Raw genomic sequence first — 22,916 nt, forward strand, 5'->3', positions numbered from 1 at the left:
GGGGTGTTAGGCTCAACCCCTTTACTTGTGTGCGAGCTCAGTAGGATTTACCACATCTGTGTGTTGAAGGGGGTGTCCAGTGTAGGTCACACATGGTCAGCCAAATGACCTGTGAGTCTGTTCAAATTGATGCATTTCCCTTAGTGTGAGGCTGAGTAATAAAGGTGTTCGTCACACTCCAAGGTGCCTCATCTCTGTCAATGCAGGTCTCTTGTCACTTTGCATGCGGCATATCTGGCATAGTTGTGGAAGATTATGCATAGGAGTCCATGTGTAGTTTAGCAACATGCATGCAGTTGCTCATGGATTAGGCTCCCTATTGGGCATGAAGTACATGGTCATGTTTTTTTGGCATGTTGGTCCACACAATGGGCCATTAACACTTGTTGAGGGTGTGTCTCCTGTGCGCAGGTCGGCCTTCAGTTTCCTGATCCAGTGTCATGCTTCTTTGGTGATTGTGCATGCATTGTCTCTGGATGTGCCATGTGACACTGGACACTCCTTACTTTACACACATGCCTGTTGCAGTTGTCCTTCTGACATCCTAGTCTTTGTGTGCAAATTCTGGCATTTTGCATGGAGATGCCGCCTGCTGCTGCGGCCCCTGCAGCAAGGGCCCACAGAGTATCCAGATTTGGCAACACACACGCCTCCAAGATGCTCCTCACTTCCTCCTTCCATCCAATCATTTGGCTGTCCTCAGCTTGTCTATGCCACTGTTGCCACCACGCGGTGCCAAAGGCTGGACCATCAGCACATGCAAGGTGCACATTGCACCACCATCCTGTCCTTGCATAACCCACATCACACTACAGTCTGATGTGGCAGCCACACTCCAAGCTATGTCCATCTGCACATCTAACGCCTGCTGTCAGACATACCCTGGGCACACACACAACACCTTTGCATGCTGAGTTTGCAACTCCAACTGCCTACACTGCGCTGCCCCGCCTTCCAGGCCCTGTCACACCAACCAGGTCACGTCCCTAATACTCCCCACCGGCTCTGTAGCCCAGCAAGGGCATGGGAGTGGGACTCAAGGCTTCAGCATGTAGTATGGTGTCATCGTCTGGGACATGGCACAGGTATCATCTCTCAGCATGTCAATCTACAGAGTGTCCAGGACCCCCCTCTCCACCATCACATGCGCACAGCACCTCATCATCAGCTCGTATGCCATTGACAGCCAGGTGCTCCTCACCCTCAACAAAGACACAGACATTGGCAGTTCCATCATTCAAGTATGCATGAGATCCATTGATGAATGGCTGAACACGAGCCACCTGAGGCTGGACTTGTACAGGACTGAGGTGATCATCTGAGGATTGTCCCCCGCAAGAGCCCTGCACAAGCACCCAGTGGCCACACACACAAGATGGTGTGCATCATGTTTGGCTCGCTCACATTTGCCATGCTAGTCCACAGCATCTGTACCTCATGCTGCAACGCCCTCTGCATTATGCACATGATCCACAGATAGATCCACTCCAAGAAAAGACAGACCATCCCCCAGGTCCATGACAACATCCGTGTCAAATACTGCCCTGCCCTCTACGGAGCAAGTACATCCAAACTCCCAGGAAACTTGTCCACATCCAGGGTGCATCTGCACACCTCAGCTTCAACACTCTGCACCCCAGCCACCTCACCGTCCACCATAGATAGCTGCAATGGATCACTGTCTGCTGCAGGATGACCTCCACACTCCCCACCCGCACTCAGGAGGCAGTCCACAACCCCGACCCCAAACCAACCTTGTACGTCTGTCATCCTAGATCCCGTTGGGCCATCTCCGTGCATCCAACCTTGCCCTGGCCACCGTTCTTCACATCCCCCGTACTCCAGCACGCCTTGATGATAATCTCCCAAATAGGTCTGTCCGCACAGTTTAGCAAGCCCCCCCTCAGCAGCCAGAGGCCATCACAGGTGAGTGTTGTGCTCCATGCCTACATTGAATGATAGCTTGTGACCCATGTGTGTCCTGTACCAGACTCTGATCCCAGGGTATGGATGGCTGGAGTTAGTTCAACACTCAGGCATAGTTTGACATTTCCACACACATATGTTGTTGAATAATGCAAAATGACAGGAACGTCTCATGACCAAAGTAATATATTTATTTGCGGTGGGGTACGTGTTTTGGTAGATGAAATTAGGTGCTCTACCGGGGGAATAGAATCCAAAGTTCACAGGGGGAGATGGTATCCTTGGCATTGAAAGTCATCAGAGTCCAGGGCACAGTGTTGGTCATCATTGGTCAGACTGTGACCAGCAAGTCCATGTGGCAGAGAATGTCATTGGATGAGGTGCTGCTGTTGTGCCAGAGGGCCAGGTGCCAGGTCAGGTGACCTGGGAGATGTGGATGGTCCGCTGACTCTCACGGTCTTTTCCGTGGACGACCCACCTTCCTCCGGGGACCCTCAGATGCAGGCCTTGACGATGTTTGGGATGCTCCGTCAGACGAATCCTCCTCCTCCTCCTCCCTCCCTGTGTCTGGTGCTGGTCTACGCCTGGTGGCACAGGGAGGGTTGCCCATGCTTTGGGCGATCTGACGGAGTGATTGGCTCATGTCCCTGTGCACGCCAGGAGCTCAGCCAGTCTTGCCTCCATCTGTCCTTGGTGTTGTTGATGACTGGCATGATGCTCGACCTGCAGGTTCTTTATCTCATCGAGGGTCCCCTGTATCTCTGAGAGTCTCGACACGACCTGGTTGATGCCTCTGGTGTCACGCCGGTATGTGTCCAGGATGTTGCGTATGTGTGACATACCGGTGTCCTGAGCTGGCTGGTCAGGTTCTCGCCTCCGCCTGCCTCCACTCCCACCACCCCTGCCCACTTGAGCCTGGCCTGCCCTTGTGGGCACATCGGGTCTACGGGACCCCTGAGGGATGGCATTTGCAGGATTGCCTGCCTCCTCCTGGGTGCCCGGAGAACCTTGTCCCTCCTGGTCAGACTGGCTCTGTTGTTCAGTGTGAGCAGGGCTCCTGGGTGTGTCCTGGGATGTGGCAGGAATGGGGGGGTGGTTGGCACAGATGTACCTGACGCAGGTGCTGCAGGGGCTTGGGCACCAGAGGGTCCAGGTTGGTCGGGGTCATCCACGGAGTGGTGAGACTCGTCGCTGCCGGTGGGATCATCTTCACGCGGAGCCTGGGACTGTGATTCTTCCCCCCCAGTTTTGGGGGGAGATCGATGATGTTGCCCTGTGTGTGAGAGAGAGACAATGTTAATGTTGTTTCATGCGACATCTATGTTTCATACATATTCAAGTTGACACAGTTCCTCCAGGTAGTTGGATGTGCCTAGCATTCCTCTCAATGTCCACTTGGGGATGGGTATGTTGTGGAGGACAGATTGGGATGTTCTCCTGAGTGTTTGACCTGTAGATTGTTGGCTATGATGCTTATTTGGCTATGGATTGGTCTTGTTGTGTCACATGTCCATTGTGGGAGTGTGCAAATCCGTTGCCTGCCCCGAGGGTGTGTGCTTGTGTTAGGGTGGGGGGGTTGACCGGGCCTGCTGTTGTGTGTAGTGTGAGTTGTCATTGGGTCTCCCAGGTGATATGTTTGTCCCCTCATGGTTCATGCTGGCATGACAGTGAGTTCTTGTGCTAGATACCTGTGCTTGTGGAGTTGGTGTTTGAGTGTACAGTGGTCCCAGGAGGGCCTTGTGCTGCATACAGCAGGGCCAAGTGTCAGCTACCTTGTCAGTACTTTGCCAGTCCCTGTGCATTGTGCATGGGTATGTACCTATGCCATATGGGCTGAGGGCATTGGTGTCTGCGTCTCATTTTCACAATATGTTGTGTGGGGCCCACCCTCCCAGCCTACTGGACATCCAGTCTTGTGTTTGTGGTTGTTGTAGCCTTGGACATGGCCTTGCCTTGATTTGTGAAGGGTGAATGGAGAAGTTGGTGGCATGAGCATGGTTTTTGAGTGTGGTTGTGTGCGGTGAGTGCTTGGGGGAAGTTGCATGCATTTGGTGTATATGTGGTGTGGACCCCATTGCCCCCATGTTACGTAAGTTGTTTGTGTACTCACCAGGCTCTGCGACTCCTTCGACTCTGTGTACTCCCACCGGCGGTAGCAGGGCCAACACCTTCTCCTCCCAGGGATGGTAGTGTACGGGTCTGCGGGGCGGCCCACCTCCAGTGATGTTACTCTGGGGATATTCTTCGTTCATTTTCCTCTTGACCATCCTGCGCAGATCGTACCACCTGGCTTGGCATTCATGCCTGGTCCTTCGGATGGGCACAACAGCATTCACCTTATCGACAATCCTCTGCCACATGGCAGATTTTTCAGCTATGCTGGTCTGTCTGACCAATGTTCCAAACAGCTGTGGCTCGACTCTGATGACTTCGTTGACAAGGAGGTCCAGCTCCGCCGTTGTGAACTTTGGATTCTTGTCTGTGGGCATGGTGTGGGGTGCGGGTGTGGGTGTGGATGGCTGTGGGTGTGTGGGTGTGAATGTAACGGTGTGTGTGAATGTGAAGATGGGGATGTTTGTGAAGGAGGTTGTGTGAAGGTGTGTGAGTGACGGTGTAGTGAAGGTATCAGTAATGTAGAGTTGTTTCTCTGTGGGGTCTGGCAGCAGTGGGTCTGTTGCAAAGGCTCATGGGTTTTGTGTGTGGGCCCTTTTTATTGGTCCATTTTTGGGTGTGGCTGTGTTTTAATTTTGGTGGGTGTGTTATAAGAGGTGGTTGTGATTTAGGGCCTCTGTTTGTCTGTTTTGATGTGCCAGGTCAGTCATTGAGATGTATTTTGTCATGTAGACGTGTTTTGTGGCGTTGTGTGAGTCGAATTGACCCTCCTTTTGCTGTTTTACAGTGTCTTGGTTCTGTAAGAGTCTTTTTCGCGTAGGTACGGTCCGTACATATGCGATGCTGGGTGAGGGTGCTAGGGTACGGTGTTGGAGTGCAGCGCGTACATGAGGTGGGGGTACGGTGTGTACACGTGCAGGCCTGGGGTACGGCGTGTACATGCGGAGGTACGGCGCGTACATGCGGGGGTACGGCGCGTACATGGGGGGAAGGCGGGTACATGGGGGTACGGCGCGTACATGGGGGTACGGCACATACAGATTCGGGTCTGGGGTACAGTGCGGACAGGGGGGGTACGGCGCGTACATGCGGGGGTACGGCGCGTACATGGGGGGAAAGGTGCGTACATGGGGGGTACGGCACGTACATGGGGGTACGGCGCGTACAGGTGCGGGGCTGGGGTACAGTGCTGACAGGGGGGCACGGCACATAAATGGGGGGGTACGGCGTGTACATGGGGGTACGGCACGTACAGGTGCGGGGCTGGGGTACAGTGCGGACAGGGGGGGTACGGCGCCTACATGGGGGGGTACAGCGCGTACATGGGGGGTACGGCGTGTACAGTTGCGGGGCTGGGGTACAGTGCGGACAGGGTGGTGTACGGTGCTGACATATTGGGGGGTGGGGGGGCTGTACGGCTCGTACACGGGCATAAGTTTACCCGTGTACATGTGTGCTACTGCGTTGGCTCTGTACGGGCCATTTTACCTGCGAGTGTGTATTCGGACGGACGGTCGGAATCGTACTTGCGCACTCGGACTTGTGTTTTACGATTTGCACGTAAAAATGTCCGGCTCACTCTTGTACGCTTTTCCTGACAATATTCGGACGTAAAACTTTCCGACGCCCTCTCATACACTTTTCCCGACGCTATTCGTAGTTATTTTTCACGTACGAATCGTACTTGCCCGTTTGTACGGTACTTGTACGACTCGTACGTAAAAAAATACGGATACGGGTCGTATGCAAATTATTTTTAACGGATTGGAATCGGCACCTTTGTGTTGCTTTTGTAAGGTAGTGGGCTTGAAAGTGGTATTAAGCTATTGTTTTGTAATTGGTAACTGATTAGTTAATTTACCATATTTGTTATTTAATTAATTGATTATTATTATATTTTATTTTTATTTAAATGTGATATTTATTATGCAATTACTTTTATAGTGCATTTGTCAACATATATATTCATTTGAATAGTAATTTTAGAAATCTTTATATCTATTTTAATATTTTGGATATTTGTTGCTTTGTTGGTTTTGCAGGGGATTTTGGTTTGGAGCTATTTTTAAAAATGTATGTTTTGCTTTTTATTATTTAATTATAGGAGGCAGGCCACTATGTTAGATGTGCTCCAGGGCCCTCTGAGCCCTGACAAACAATTTAGCGACCTGCCCCGTGGGGAGAAGGAAAGCACTAAATAGCACCTGCAACTGTATTGCTCCTACTAATCAGCCTCCTCCAGGAGGATGGGCCCCAAGGAAGATGTAGTCTGGGGCATGTGACCCCTCTTAAACATTTTGCATCCCTAGGGTCACGTTTATACAAAGAAACTCAAATTTTTATATTTGTAGTTTTTTACACTATTTATATTTGAATATGAAATAGGTCATATTATGATCGGTACTCATTGCATGAACTGTGTGTATTACTCAAAGTTTTTTAATTGTGTTTGTTAGGATTGTATATGTGTCTTTTATGATATTAATTTATCGAATAAAGGAATTTTGACTGACTGACTGACAAAGAAACTCATTATTGAAACTAAAATAATATCACAATATTGCAACAAGAGAAAGAAATAGTTAACAATATTTTCATCTGTAATTGTTTGCCCCAATTATCAATTCACAAAGTAATACACCAGTATATGCAAAAGACTCATCTGGTCTAAGGGAGGGATATATCGTTTTTTTCGACTGTCCAAAAGCATGTAAAAGCAAACAACTGAACTGCAGCCGAAAAGGATGTTTAATTAAGTATTGACTATTCTTCAATGGGTATATTAAAATCTAATGAAAGAAAAATGTGCATTTAGGAAACTTGTGCATTGTTTAAATGTGCCTAAAATACTAAGGGGCATATTCTCAAGGATTTATCGCCGAGTTATCGGCACTTTATCGCAGCCAAAGTGGCAATAAATGTATCGCCCTATTCACAAGCTGGTGCTAACAGCTGACATCACCAGTTTTCCTGCCTTAGCAGCCGCAAAAAACATTGCCACAGATGACACCGGCAACTAACGCTAATGAGATGCAGAGTAGGCTGTCCTGTGCAAAAAGCAGCAACAACACCACTTCGCAACATTCTCAACGACCAGCCAGATCAGCGATAAGATCACAAAACATGTGATAAGGCTCGTTAGCAGCAGGGATTTAACACCTGCTCTGACCTGGTGTTAAGTCGGACGACAACCTGCACCATGAAAAGGAACCAAGCCCATAGCCACTACTGAAGAACAACAGATGCCATGGAGCTACTGATCATGCAGCTCGGACACCCAAGAGGGCACAACACCCACCGCCACCACCCCCAGACCTGCCACCCACCCGGGCCCCCCCGGACTACTACAGAAGCAGCGCAGACAAAGACAGCGAACCTTCAGAAAAAGCTCCAGCCTCACAGACTTAACGCCAGAGGATGTCATTGCCCACTATAGGCTCAAAAGGACAACCATCCTCCGCATAATGACCATCATTGCCCACAGGCTGATGGTACCAACACAGCGGACAACCAACATCCCTCCACAGACAAAGCTGCTGGCTGTGCTGCACCTGTTGGCCTCTAGTACTTTCCAACCAACAACCACCAGAGTTAGAGGAGTCTCACAGCCAGTCTTATCAAAGTTCATCACACCTGTCTTGAATGCCATCATCTGCTTGGTACCCCAGCACCTTCACTTCAACACAGTGCGCTGGAACAGCTGGAGACCAAGAAAGACTTCTACGCCATAGCTGGCTTCCCGCACGATTTGGGGGCAATCGACTGCACACATATACTTCTCGTGCCCTGTTTTTGTACTCTTGTGCATTGTTTGTCTGCAGATGTATTGTTGAAGTCAGGGGTTGTTTATGCACGGGGATGTGTTAGAGTGTTACTTGCTCCTTTCTGGATGTGGTCCCCACTCAGCCACCTCAGTGTCATGGCGTGCAAAATGTCATGATGATTGTACTGCAGCCATGCTAATAGTCATGTAGTGTCACCTACATTGTCAGTATGGCTCACAAATATGCATCTTTGCTGGGTTTCGCACGTGTGCATGTGTTGGTTGTGAGATTGGTGATGTGTGGGGTGGGACCCCTTTGGGCACATGGTGGATGGGGGCCTACTTGGTGTTTGTATGCGTGCTGCAGTGTGCCACAGGGATTCAGAGTCATTGTGGGTGTGCAGTGTGCTACACATCATTGTGCATGTGTGCCATTGTGCCCATCTCCCCCTGTCCCCCCAGTCCCTAGCCGTTACTCACCCTGTTGCTGTTGGGTCAGGTCATATCGAGCTGTGTCCGCACTCCCAACTCCTTGCACCGTCTCCACACTGATGACTGCGGCCACCATTTCCTCCAGCTCCTCCTGTGGTGCAGGACTCTCACCTCCAGTCGCCGTTGCTGCCTTCCTGTTGGCAGCGGGTTTCTGCTTGGTTTGGCTTTTCACATCATGTCAGTGCCTCTTGACCTCCTCCATTGACCTCCTCCACACTCCGACTGCATTCATGTTGTTCACGATGGACTGCCATATTTCCGTTTGTGTTGCCAATGACACAGTGGAGTTGACAAACAGTTGTTGGTAGTGTTCTATCACCTCCGTGACGATGATCCAGTTTTCTGTGGATTGAACCCCGTCTTCCTCTTCCTCTTCTCCTTGGCCTTCCCAGAGCACGGGGTTCCTGGCTGGTCCTCTGTGGGGCTTGTGGGGTTCGAGTTGTCCTCTGCACACTACTTTTTTGTTCTATTTTTATAGTGCAATTTCCTGCATGACGCATGGGAATTGCAGGCCTGTCGCTGGTTATCGCTGATTTTTGTATCGCAATTGGCCACATCGCAACTTTTTTCGCGTTTGTGTTTCACGTTTTTTTGGCATCACGTTAGTTTTTACGCAGTCATTTGACACGTTATTGTGAGACTATCGCATGGTACCGCCGGGTTGTGAATACAACAATAACACAGTGTTATTTGTTGCGATAGACTGCGATATGCAAAGTTGCGTTAAGCTAATTTTGCGATAATTATCCCACGTTCTTGAGAATATCCGCCTAAGTTTAGGAATACTGGTGATTTGTACAGCTCTGAATTTGGGATTATCCACAACAATTTGATAAATGTGTTCTTTCTTGCACATTGGCCTACATTTGGAAACGAAGAGTAGACTAATTGTTAATAATGAAGGTTCTACTATTCTGTGTTCCCACACTACACTTCTCCTGATAAAAATGGTGCCCCACTGGTGTGAGTGGGCCTAATGCCTGCATCATGATCTGACAGAAAATGCCCGGTGGAGACATCAAGCTTTCTCCATGAAATGGACCCATTTTGGTGCAGTTATTCGTACAGATTATCCCTCTCCTGGTGTGCTGGCTTCACTGGAGGAGTTTGGTTCATTTTCCTATTCTCTATTACTTTATTTATTTTAATTAGGAAGTTGTCCTTATTTTTCGACTATTTTTTATGGTTGAAGCTCTAGTTGCGAATTTTAATTCAAGCATATAGGGAAGATGTTTATTGATATTTTTCGGCATGTTTAAATATTTATGCTTTTTAAATAATTTATATTATTCTTGAATATAACATTTTATTATATTTGGTGATTTATTTTATAATTTCTTGTTGGGTGATGCTTTTGAAATCAATGTTTAGTTTGTGTGTTTCATGTGTTTTCGATGTTGTGTTCGTTATTGTTTGTATTGCTATATTTTTACTGTCAGCATTTTTGTTCTCAATAATCTTTTCCTGAGCTTTAAGAAAGTCGATATTAGGTTTCTTTATATTTTTGCACTAATAATTTTGTATCACAATGCTTTTGTGGATGATATTATGGCATGCAGGCATCATTACAACTGCTTGTATATGTTAATCCCATTTCAGCCCCAAACCTGTAAAATTGGTACAAATACTTGCAGGACACCTGGGTCAAGTGTTATTTGCACTGGGATATTTATGTGCCTGTATTTAATGTTATATCACAATAAGGGGAAAGTGTTGTATACGGTTAAGACACAGACATAGTCACGGGTTTAGAGTAAGGTAAAACAAGTTTGAGATAGGGAGCAAGAAATGGAGAGAGGGGAAAGGGGTATGGTACACCAAGTGATGGAGTATCATGAGAGAGGAAGAAGTAGGGGTGCGTTATTAAGAGGTAAATACAGAGAAAATAGATACACAGGTGAGATAGTGAGAGAAGTATAGTGAGATGCAATGTAGAAAGAGTGGTGAGGGTTGAAGAAAACCCCAACTGAGAAGGGGGAAAGAAAGACAGATTAAAGAGCTTACTGAGGCAAAACAGAAAAGTAAACAGGGGTAAAGTGTAAAAGAAGAAATACATTGTCTAGAGAAAAAAGGAGAATGGGAGAGACAGTATGGAGGTAAAGAAAAGATGTGAGGCGAGGTTGATATTACAGTTGAGAGAGCGGTACAGATAAAGATAGCGAGAGACATGAGATTGAGGGATGTATAAGGAAAGAGTTGTACAGACAGTGAGGAAAGGTGGAAGGGGTGAGTTGAAATAGAGAAGAAGATGCAGACAAACATGAGCAACAGACAAGAGGTAAATAGAGAAAAAGAGGTATAGGTAGAGAAACAGGCAGTTAGAAAGGTGTAAGGTAGGAAAAGATGAGAGGTTAAGCAGAGCCAAGAGAGGTGGAAGAACCAGAAGGGAGGTGAAAAGGCGAGGTAACAAATGGATGTTGAGTAAATTAAACAGTTAGGTACAGAGAGAGGGGAAATATAGAGACAAAACTGTCAAACGAGAGGTGAGGTAGAAACTGGTGATGTAGAAAGTGGAATGAAAGAGAGGATAGAATGAGGTGCACCATATAGTGGTGGAAAGAGAGCTGGGGAGGTGAATTACAAAGAGATAAGTTTGAGGGACGTGCAGTGAATGGAGTCAACAGGTCACAAAGTGGTGGCACAGAGGTGTAGATGTAAAGGACGGTGCGTAGCATGGAGGGGGAGGTGACTTTGTGAGCGCATGGCAGAACAATGGGTTAAATAAAGAGAGGTGTATTGAGAGACAGAGGTGAGGAAGACTTAGGTGAGTTGGATACTGTAGGTACGTAAGGATGTCCAAATAGGTACAACAAGATATTAGTCAAAATAGAGGAGTGAGATAGAAGACGTGAGGTGAATTTAGGAGGGACACATGAGACAGAAATATCAACTTTTAATGCACTTACCACCAAGAGAGTGTGGGAGAAAGAGCTTACGTGAGAAGCTGTCAAATTAAAGCAGAGTCTGGTCTCAATGCTGAAACGCCTGTCTTTTTCTCAACACTTTAAGTAGGAGCCAATTGAAAGGTGGGGGCCCTGGGCGATTGACCTCTTTGCCTAGGCCTTAAAGTGCCTATGCCCTGCAATTAAATGGCTCCTGACGCTTAATTGTTTTCCACCAGACTAGAAATGGCGTTCGAAATGATGCATCGATTTTAGTGGGGGGAGGGGGAAGCTACCAACCAGCAAGGGGTAAATCAACCACTCTTCAACGATTTGCAGCATAGATGCTCAACAAGTGGCGCTTGTCGCATAGGAAAGGTCCCGGGATGGACTACTGAAAAGGACAACTTGTGTACAGGCCATTTAAAAATGCTTCCTAAAGCCCATTATTTTTTAAATATCTGCATTCGTATTTTTACGTCTTAGCTTACCAGGTTTTACTCTATATCTAGTTGTTCTAAAAGGACCGATTTTTTGCCTAGTTGTTCCCTTGTTGGCACGAATATTTTGTGACTGATTTATTGCTGTGCCCACTGAGAGCAGCAACAAAATGATATCCTCTTTGAGGCTTAACTTTTGATTATTCAGCTCCCTGGTAATCTACTTTCTCTTGCCAGAGGAGAGTACTTGATAACTAATAAATTGATCGCCTGAGGGGCATAGTAACCCGCTGACTTGACATGCCTTGTTTTTAAAATATACCATGTTGAGAGCAAAAGACACCATGCTCGTGGTTTGTCTGATAAAATTAGGCATTCCAATAACTCGAAGCACCGCGGGCATCAATGAATATAAATGCCATTTCAATGAGCCACATAAATCAAGATAATGCATGAGTGTGGCTGATATAAAAAAAAATATACAGGGCAGACCAACGGGATGTTAATATGCTGTCATGTTTCTTCTTGTTTTTCTTTTCGTCTTTTTGACATAAGAACGAATGGATGAAATGTCACTCATTTTTTTCCGTGTCCCTTCTCGATGCAAAAAGATAAGCCAGCAGGTGCGTTTGTCATCATCGCTCTACTGCAGTGACTTCTACAAGGGCTGCGCCAGGTAGTGAAAGGAAATGGCATCCATTGTGTGGCATCTGCACGATGCACCGGCAAGAGGACTGTGGGGCATATTATCAAGCCAGGCGATAAAAGTATCGCCGTTTTAGCGGCAGAAAACTGCCGCTAAAACGGCGAAAATGGGCTTGATAATATGCTCTATGGAATTCCAATTGAAGCCCATGTTAAATGTGAAGGAGTCTAACATGGGCTTCAATTGGAATTCCATAGAGCATATCAGGCGCGCTACACCCATTGGGCTCACCGGGCTTCAGCCCCCCCCCCCCTCATGTGTGTCAGCCCGGCTGAGACAGCCTCGCGGGCTGCCGTCCGTCTAATTGCAGCGGCACCAGAGTACTTCACGGGTCTTTAAAAGACCATTTACTCGTTAATGAGGCTTTGTTGTATTTTCACCCCTTTTTACAGCCGCTCTGCCTATGGCTGGAAGACTCAGCCCCCTCCCGAAATTTTTTCAGCCCCCCCCCCCGAAATTTGGCTTTAGTTGCCCGCCTGGAGCATATTATCAAGCCCATTATCGCCGCTTTAGCGGCAGTTTTCTGCCGCTAAAGCGGCGATAATTGTATCGTCTGGCTTGTTAATATGCCCCTGTCTATTTCTAAACGTGACAACATCTTCAAAAAGAGCAGCGTACCAGACGTGAAGTGTGTTGGACTAAAAAGACCTGGGATTCGCTGCACTATTGCAAATGAATTCCATGATTAATTATGAGTGTAAGATGTTAACTAAATAAAAGTCTGATTCCTTCATTTTATATGGGTAAGCAAAATATGGTAAACCATTAGATCCCCCCTTGGAAGAGAAAAGGCCATGGATCGACCCATCTGCCTCTCGGTTTTGGATTTCAGCACGCGCAACCATGAGCAGTTTGTCATTTTTTTTTTTGCCAGCCATTTGTCCATATCTTTTCCATGTGTCCCTGCTGAGGTGGAGACAGTAGCAAAGTCAGCAGCTGGCAGGAGCGATGACAGAGCCCGGGGCCACATTATGGATCGCAGTTGGTGGGGCACCAAATGACTGCTGGCACAGAAGCTTGCACATGTCTTGCCAATGGTTACAGCCTTCTGTTGCATTGTTTTCGTCCTTTGGCCTCGAACACTTCCTGGCAACGTGTACGTGACCACGCAGCGCCTGATTTCCCAGCGAACAGGCGAAGGAGCGTGCGGTTCAATAGACTTCACGTTGTAGTGACCTGAAGAAACGTCCTCTAAAGGTCTCCCATTCACTGGAGGACATGCAAGGCGGAATAGAGCAAGTGCTGTTGTATGGTAGTGGGAACTCGCTCCTCTCTCTCTTTCTTTCTCTCGGTATTTATGCCACGCGAGTGAAAATTGATGTGGTCATATAAAGCATACCATTTGAAACACTAATACGAATTAATTTGCATTCATACATTTAGTGCTACAATGCAGAGGTTGACCTTCTGTTCTACAACCTTATTAAAGGCTTATTTAATATAGCGCTGTTCATTACCTTATAGATTCCATGTTGCAATCTATTTGATGAAGAAAAAATTGAACCAGAACTCACAAGGCCTACTTACTCAGATTTGATCTCTCCACATAGATTTAAACCTCGTCCTTGGTTGAATAACTATAATTTGAATGGCATTTTTTGTTTTTACTATGTAGTGAATTTTGCTACACATTATGGTGAATTATTTAAATATGTTATTCCTCAAATTCAGCAATGGCAGTGCGCTCCTTACCTAACGCGCATCACCTAACGCGTTTCAGCTCTACAATGAGCCTTGATCACAGGTGAGCGAGTTTGAACAATGGAGTAACTGCGTGCTCTAAAATCAAGGCTGCCACATGGCTCAAAGTCATGCAAATCCCAAAATGCACTGAAGACGTAATCCAATAATCATTTAAACTGCAGCGAAAGTTACAAATACAGAATAAATTGCGTCCACGAACTGCTGTTTTGTTCCCAGATTGCATTTGTGCAGTGCATTGATGAAAAGTTTTCTCAAATCATGTGACAACATATACTTCCAAAGCCGCCTGGAATCAAATTTGTTTTGATCGGATTGGCCCTGTGCATAAGGAGTTCAGTGTTTCAAGTTTATTTATTTAAGTGTTCCGTCTTTGAAAAAAACATTACACCAAGCAACATTTTTAGCAGCACTAATAATAAAAAATCATTAATAGAATTTTAAAACAGTTAGTATTTGTTCTACATCTAAAGGGTAATTAATAAAAATTATTTTAAAATTGGAAAAACAGGTCATAGTAAAAAACATATGTAAAACAGCTTAGTTTCTTTACAGGCTTTCTGTAGTATTTCAGTATTCTATGAATCTGTTTGGGTCTCCGTAGGATTTTGACCAATTTCCTTTAAATACAGATTTACAAGTTTTACCCCCCTGCAGACTTGGGGGATTGAGGACCAACCAAGCCAGGTGATTACTGCTTCTCTACTCGTTTGAATGTTCATGTTGTTAAATAGTTCTTTTAATAAAGTCTTGCTTCTTTTAATAGCTTTGGGCATGCGCAGAAAATATGTTGAAGTGATTCATGTTTATAGCCACACAGTCTGCAGTCTCGATTTTGCCTTTGTTCTTTCCATGAAGGGATAAGATCCTTTGTTTCCCACATGCCGAAACGCAGTCTCATGAAGTGATGTTTTAAGGTCAAAGAAAAATTAGATGATAAATATTCCTGAGGCTTACTTGTGCCATATGAGCTGATCACTGTCAGGGCGTGACGTCTTTGTAGTAAAGTATTCTCATCTGTTGAATTTGACAGAAGTTTTATTGTGGAATTGATCAGTTTGTTGAAGGCCGTTTTCCCAATGCTGGAGTTCCAGATGTATTGAGCATGCAGTTCCTCTATCATCTGGTTTAGATAGCCACCCCAGGAACCTTGAATTTTGTTTGCTTTTTGACTATTTATTTCTTTCCAGCACAGATGGTCAATGGAATCGATTTCAGATGCACGCAGCCTTCAACATAGTTTGACACATTCACCTTTACTCCTTAATATTTGGTTTGGCAGTCCGAACTCAAGATGCACTTGGGCCGGTGATGCACTTTGCTGGATGGGGAAAATGTTTTTATATACTTTTGTTTGTATCTTATTCAAGGCTGGGATTTCACGACCCCTCATTATTTCTGTGCCATAGGTTACTGTTGGCATTAGCTGAGCGTGCATGACATATAGTAGGTTGCTGTGGGATGGACAACTTAATCTCTTTTTTAGTAGATTAAAGCCATGTATAAGGTTTTGGTCCTCATTGCGGTGAGCCGTGATTTATAACTCTATTTTTGTTCTACCTTAAATCCAATATATTTGTATGAGGCAACCGCCTCTACTTTGTTCCCCTTGAGGTGCCATGTGTATTTCTTATATTTAGTGTCCACTAGCTGTACTACCTTTGTTTTTGATAGATTTAATTCTAGCCCTTGCACTTCCATGTATTTGGATAATGCACTCATTCCACGTTGTAAACCGATTGGAGTTTGGCTTAATAGTACAACGTCCTCTGTGTACTGAAGGGACCTGATTTCCTCATTGACTAACAATGGTGGATGGATGTTAGTTTCCTCGACGGCATCTTCAAGGTCAGATAAGTGCAGATTAAAAAGGGTTGGGGCTAGCACACACCCCTGTTTCAATCCGTTGTGGGTGTCTATTTTCTTTGTTAGCCTCAAGCCGTCCCCTATTTTTACCAGCGTCCATGTGCCTGTATATAATTCTTTGATGGGGTTTAATAACTTTATTGGGATACCCCAACTGTCCAATTTTTCCCATAGTCATTTTCGGGGTACACTGTCGAAAGCGGACTTAAGGTCCACAAAGCAGGCGAACAGGCGGTTATTCTTATGTTTGGCTTTTTCGGCTAATAGCGTTAATGCCGTTAGATTTGTTAAGGTGCCTGCAATGGCCCTGAAACCTGTTTGTGTCCTTGGGATACAATTGTTGTCATCTGACCATTTTTTCAAATGAGTCAGCAGACAGCTCGCATATAACTTGGCTTCAACATCGATTAGAGCGATTAGTCTGTAACGTGTCGGCTTTGTTGGATTTCCACCTTTGTAGATTGGGTGGAAAATGCTACCGCTCCATGATTCTGAAATTCCATTTGTCAAAAACAGCTCTTTGAAAAATTGAGTAAAATAGTGAGCCCAATCTGATACTTCTCCCTTGAAGAGTGCGTTTGGGTTTCGGTTGGGGCCTGCGGCACCCTCTGTTTTTAGTTTCTTTACGATTGTTGTTAGTTGGTCTACTCCTGTTAACTTGTCGGTGTTTTTACTCTGGAGAGCGATGTACTTATTGTTCACGTCTGTGACCCCAAGGGAAATCTGTGTTTCTTGTACTGCGCTCCACCTACTGCTGATTCTTGCAGTTTGACTAACTGGTACTGTTTTAAGCTCTGGCTCGCTGTACATTGTCGTTATGTGGGCTACCCATATGTCCTCATTAATCCCTGCGATTTGTTGTCTATTCTTCCCAAATGTCAGGGAGTTTATCTGATGCTAAAAATGTTTTCCATTCCTTTTTTTGCTTGCCAGAAGAAATTTGTTCCACATTGTGACGGGGTATCTGATTTTTGCTTCACGACAGTTTTCTTGTATTGTGTTCTTAATTTTTTTAAGCTCGCTTCTATCTGATCTTTTTCCTTCTTTTAACTGGTTTGAGACAGATCAAATTTCTCGTGATAGTAAACGTTTTTGCTTACGTAATTCGGAACTGAACCAAGGGTGATAACTGTTTGTCCGGTTTAGCTTCCTATGGTGATATTGGGGCAGGTGCCTCTTTTTATGAGGAAAGCTTTCCAGTAGGGCACCTGTTAGATTTTCCCAAGCTTTTAATCTCTCACCATTTGCTACTTGTAATGACTCTTGGCTTCCCATTTCCTTAATTCTTCCTTCTTTTGTTCCTGCTTGGAAGTAAACTTCAGCCATCACCTTCTCGATCCCTGTTCCTCTCCATTTCAATCTTTTTAAATTGCATGCACGGGGCAAGGATATTCGTTCTTTAGTTTCTGTCAGCCGAGCTGTAGTTTGCTCCAATTGCATTGTTTGTGGAAAATGATCACTCTCTGTGCATGGCGTAATTTGGAATTTTAGCATCTGGCCGACTAAGTTTTCATTCACTAGGGTATGGTCAATAGTTGAGCTTTTAATCCCACTTAGAAAGGTGATTGCTGCTGGTGAATCCTCTTTTGTATTTCCATTTAGGTGTTTTAAGCCTAGTGTTTCAAACTGCTGGTGAATCCTCTTTTGTATTTCCATTAAGGTGTTTTAAGCCTAGTGTGAATTTGTTGCCCTTTTTCTGCTGGTTCCCGGGGGTGTTACATAGATTTGTATTGAAGTCACCTGTGATAATAAACTGTGCTTGACAGTATTGCCTCTGCACTGATTTTATCATTTTAAACAACAAGTTCATGTGGTCGTCGTTTGTCTCCCTTCTTGAATGGATGTAGACGTTTAAGAGGATGAATTTTGTCAAAGCCACATCTGTCTTGTGATATTCCAACTTAGTTACAAGAACCCAATGTGTCCCTATGAGTAGTTTTTCTGATGACTAGTCTAGTTTTGTTGAGAGATATGTTGACAAAACCCCCTTAGGGTGGACACATTTTGATGATTTTGTTGCTGGTTCGTATAACATTACCCTATGTGATAGGGTAATGTGTTCCAAGTTTCCTGAGTCAAGATAATGTCGCAATCTTGGATGAATTCCAAAATATCGGGGTTTCCTAAGAGATTTTCTAGGCCAGGGCATTCCAAGAGCAGATGTTAAGGAATTTCTGATTTTCTTATGTGCTTTTACCGTTGTCAGTACTACGTGTATGCATGGAGTTGCGATGACCCCATCCTTTTTTCTTTAATCACCCTCCTAATCGTGTGGTATTCCTCAGTGCTTCTTCCAGGTGGAATCATCGTTAGGGGCCTGATGATTATTAGATTTTCAAAATCTTTCTGATTTGTTGCTGCACTAATAGCACCCCTTAGTCAGGATCCCTCTCTTTCTTTTGTGGGGAGAAGGGGACCTGATAAACGAGGGGCCTCCATCCTTCATAGTTTGATCCGCCAGGCCTTAAACTGTTGCTGATGAGACATTGTATGGTCTACAATTTCAGTAGAAGACCAGTTCGTTACTGTTACCTCTCTCTTATTCATAAACAGATGTGGTTCAAATTCAATTGATAGCAAGTTGGTAGAGTTGATATAGGCTATATCCCGTACTTCCTTTATCAGTTTTAAGTTCGTACCTCTATTTAATGTGTCAAAGTTTCCTCTTGAGATGTAATTTGGTAGTAACACTAATTTATTTGACTGAATTTCAATTATTGCCAACTGGGGGTCATTGTCCATTTTTTGAGTTGGAAGGAACACATTTTGTGGCATTGAGTCTTCTACTAGCCGATTTGTGCATTTCTCCTGCAGTGGCGGTATGCCCTCACCTTCCTGCCTGGGGGGACTTCTCTGCCTTATTTCCTTGTGGGTTGTTGCCCTATTCCCTGATCTCCTTCCTACATGTCCTTCTGATGTAACTTTGCCAAACTGACTATGGTTTGAGGGTTCCGGACGCATATGTGCCCTGGGAATTTGCCTGTTGGAGACTAACTCTTGATATATTGTTGACAAAATCGATCGATTTTTGATGTTGGATGTAGAGGGTGAGCTAATTGTTCACACATTTCTGATAGGATCAGTTCCAGGGCTTCCGCCTTGCAGGATTACAGGTTCGGTTTCTGTTTTATTTACCTTTTTCAGCATACGAGGCCTTACGTTCCTATGTTGTAAGAATAGTTGCCATATTTTGTTTGTTTGAACTGCTTTCCCTTTATTCCGTGATTTTCTCAGCCTCTTTTTTTTCTTTTTTTGAGAAGGCCAGCTTTACCTCCGCTGTTCCTGCTTTTTTGTTGTCATTTCTTCTGTCCTTAGTGGATTTAATATCTTTTCTCATGGAATTACTTTTGCTTGTATCTTTTAAATCAATTATTTCCAAAGGGAGTGTTTGGTTTATTTGAGCACTGTTCGCGTCTTCTTGAAACAATTCTATTTCGATAATTTTTGTGGGCGTTCCCTCCAATTCGCAGACTTTTTCTCTTGTAAATGGCCTAGCAGCTTGTGCTCTCACTTCCGTCAGTATGTCTGTCAGGATTGTTGTTAAAATTTGCGGATTTCCACATGTCATTGTACATTGGCAGTTGACTTGCTGCGTATAATTATGCTTTTGGGCTCTCGCGATCAGATCGTTGAGTGTCTGTAGCTTCTTGTTGATTCCTACTATATAGGTTGCCGTTATTTTTAATAGGTTTGCTTGGAGGTCGTGTTGGTCCACTTGGTGAGAAATTGCTGTTGAGATTGACTCTAATGTTGATAGTAAGACACCCCAGGTACTAGGAGGGACTCGGTCCTCCACGTCTTTGGGATTGGTGTTTGTAATCGGAGAAAGATGATTACTTAGTACTGGATGTTGGCCCTCTGGCAGGTAAGAATTGTCGGTTTCCCTTGACTTTTTCGTTGTGGTTGTGATATGACAGTTTGATGACCTCTTGTCTGATGAAGAAGTGCCTCCTGCCTTGCTCTCTTCTATCCCTAATGTTTGGGATGTCGGAGTTAACACAACCTCTCCTTTAACTGATGAGGTCCGTGGGTTTTTACACTTTTGTATCCTCCTGTTGTGTAAGGGAGAGGTTGTTTCCGATAGTTCTATTAGTGGGTGTTCCAGCGCTCCCCTGGGGCAAATGAATTTAATGGCTCCTGTTGCTAGGATTGATCAACTCTTTGCCCGTGCTCTTCCCAACTACTGAGGTTTAAGGAGAAAAGAATTTCACTAAAAGTTTGATTATGAACCACTGCTTCAATTGTTATTTTCCTTGCTGAATTTATTGCTGTATTTATGTTGACTGAACTTTTCTGGGTTGAAACGTCCACAAAACCTTTTTGGTTTTGTCCTTGCTCTTTGTCGGCACTGTCACTTTCTGATTGAAATTCTGTTGTAATTTCCTGGTCAGGTTGCCGTGTTAGTGCGAGGACACCTTCGGTTGCGTTTTTCATCTGGGGTGTAGAACTGGTTGCCCTTCCCTCTTTTTTTAGTCCTTTAGCTGTTATGAAGTTTGTTATCTTATACCCCTCATTCCTTTTACTGTTGGGCGCATTTTGGAGCCTTTACAGCCCCTTTTCCTTTCACTCCTTTTCCTTTTCTGAATACTAGATATGCCCTTACTTCTTCGTGCTCTTGTACTCTAGTAATGATGTTGTGCCTTTTTGGTGTGTATATACGCGTCCCTTATCTGCTGTGTTGGCTGCTGTGGGGACCCTCCGCCGCCCCCTGATGCCAAATTATGCTTAGTCCGCAGTTAAAATTAAATGTCACGCCTACAGGGTGTGTCTTTTCCTGCTGATACCTCAGGTGTGCTATCTAACCCTCCAGCACACCATGAACCCCCTGTTTACTGAATACTGAGAGCTGTCTGCAACAGCATCTGGAAAGTCCACCTATTGCTCTGCTTCACTGCACTCCAGGCTCACCCCTCCCTCCCGCTCCACAGCCTACCACTTCAGGTCGAGTAGAGACCTGACTGGGTTCAAACCTTGTTTCGCTGTAGGGCACGATTGGCAAGTGAGGGCCTCGGCTGCCTGCTGTCCTGCTGTCAGCGTCTGTGTTATCGCCGGTGGTGGTTGAATGACGGTTGATGGTGAAGCCTCAGTCGTCCTCCGCTCCTCAAACCCATCACCTGGCTCCTCCACTGGAACGAGCCCCACTGGGACCCCTCCAGGCCGGCGCAGCAATCGAAGGTCTGAGCGAACAGGACCCGGGCCGGAGCTCGGGCCAGAGCCCAACGTGGGCCACGGCCAGCAGCGGCAGCAATGTAACTGGTGGGTGGAACCGCGACGGTCAGAGCGGGAGCTCAGCGCGGACCTCCGACCCGGCAGTGGAGCATTCTGCGGAACACTCCGAGCACTCTGAATATGGGTAAGACTCAGTATTGTCAGTACTGCCTTCACAGAGTCAGGTCAGAAAATTTTACGGCAACTGCCTCCGAGATCCGACATCCGATATGCGGACGAGGTAAGAACGTCCACGTTCGCCGTAGTAGTAGCCGCAGGAGTTCAGTGAATTGAATGTCCTTTGAGCCAGCTTTAAACTGTGATGTCATATTCATATTGGACGATAAAATTACTGAATATTACAGCCTCAAATGAACTTTACTTTCTATATGTGAAAAGCATACAGATTTGATCGGTGAGTGTTGAGTGATGCAGTATGTGAGGTTATAAGCAGTGCATTGCAGGGAAGTAAATTATAGTTAGCTCAGGTAACCACAACTTCTAAATTACTATGGTTTTGTAAGAGTGGAATGTAAGCCTAACTATAAAGTCCCTGTAATCTATGGGCTTTTTCAGTGAATTTCTAAGGTTTTGTAAAATTCTATTTACTAACTGTAATGTCCCCATAACCTTGTTTTTTCAGTGAATTTCTACGTTTAAAAAAAACTCTATTTGCTTACCATAACGTCCCTGTAATCTTTGTATTTTTCAGTGGATTTCCACAGTTTATTAAATTCTATTTCCCAACTATAACATCCCTGGTCCCTTTTGTTTTTTAAGTGAATTTAAAAAAAAAATTAAATTCTATTTAATAACTGTAACCTGTAACCTTTGAGAGTGGGGGTGTGAGTGTCTGTATAGGTAGGATAGTGGGTGTGTGAGTCTCTGAGTGGATGAGTGCGTGGTTGTGTGAGAGTCTGAGTGGGTCTATGAGTGGGTCTATAAGTGTCTGAGTGGGTCTGGGAGTGAGTGTGCAAGTCTCTGATCTCTGAGTGGGAATATGGGTGGTTAAGTGGGTCTGTGAGTTGGCGGATGAGGTTCTCAGTGGGTCTATGAGAGTGTGCAAGAGTCTCTGAGTGAATCTGTGTGTGGGGTATGTGACTGTCTGAGCAGGTCTGTGGGTGGGAGTGTAAGTCTCTGAGTGGGTCTGTGAGTGGGTGCCTGAGTGTGTGAGTGGATGTGTGAGTCTCTGAGTGGACCTGCTCATTCTGTCCTTTATTCTGCCTATTGCTACTCATTTCGGACCTCTTTTCTGCCTCTTTATGCTTGTTTCTGACCTTAATTGTGCCTTTTTCTGCTCCTTTCTCCCTCTTATTCTGCCTCTTTCTACTCATTTATGACCTTTATTCTGCCTCTTTCTGCTTGTTTCTCACCTTTATTTTACCTCTTTCTGCTTGTTGCTGACCTTTATTTTATCTCTTTCTGCTCGTTTCTCACATTTATTTTTACACTCCTTGCTGGTTTCTGACCTCAATTTTTCCTCTTTCTGCTTATTTCTCATCTTTATTTTGCCTCTTTCTGCACATTTCTGACCTTTATTCTGCCACTTTCTTCTCTTTTCTCACCTTTAGTTTGGCTCTTTCTGCTCATTGCAGACCTTTGTTTTGCTTTTATGCTCGTTTCTCATCTTTATTTTGACTCTTTCTTTTACAGATAGCTGTAACTGGAAAGGAATGGGTGGACCACTATTCTAAACTATATTCTATTCCTCCCCCCGAATCAAGTATTAGCGACTTGGAGGGCGATAGGATAGAACCCCAGATTGTTAACCATCATTCACAGCTTCAACTGGATTTGAAAGAGATTGAGGCAGCAATTAG

This window comes from Triturus cristatus, chromosome 10 (genome assembly GCF_964204655.1).
Source record: "Triturus cristatus chromosome 10, aTriCri1.1, whole genome shotgun sequence".
NCBI lineage: Eukaryota > Metazoa > Chordata > Amphibia > Caudata > Salamandridae > Triturus > Triturus cristatus.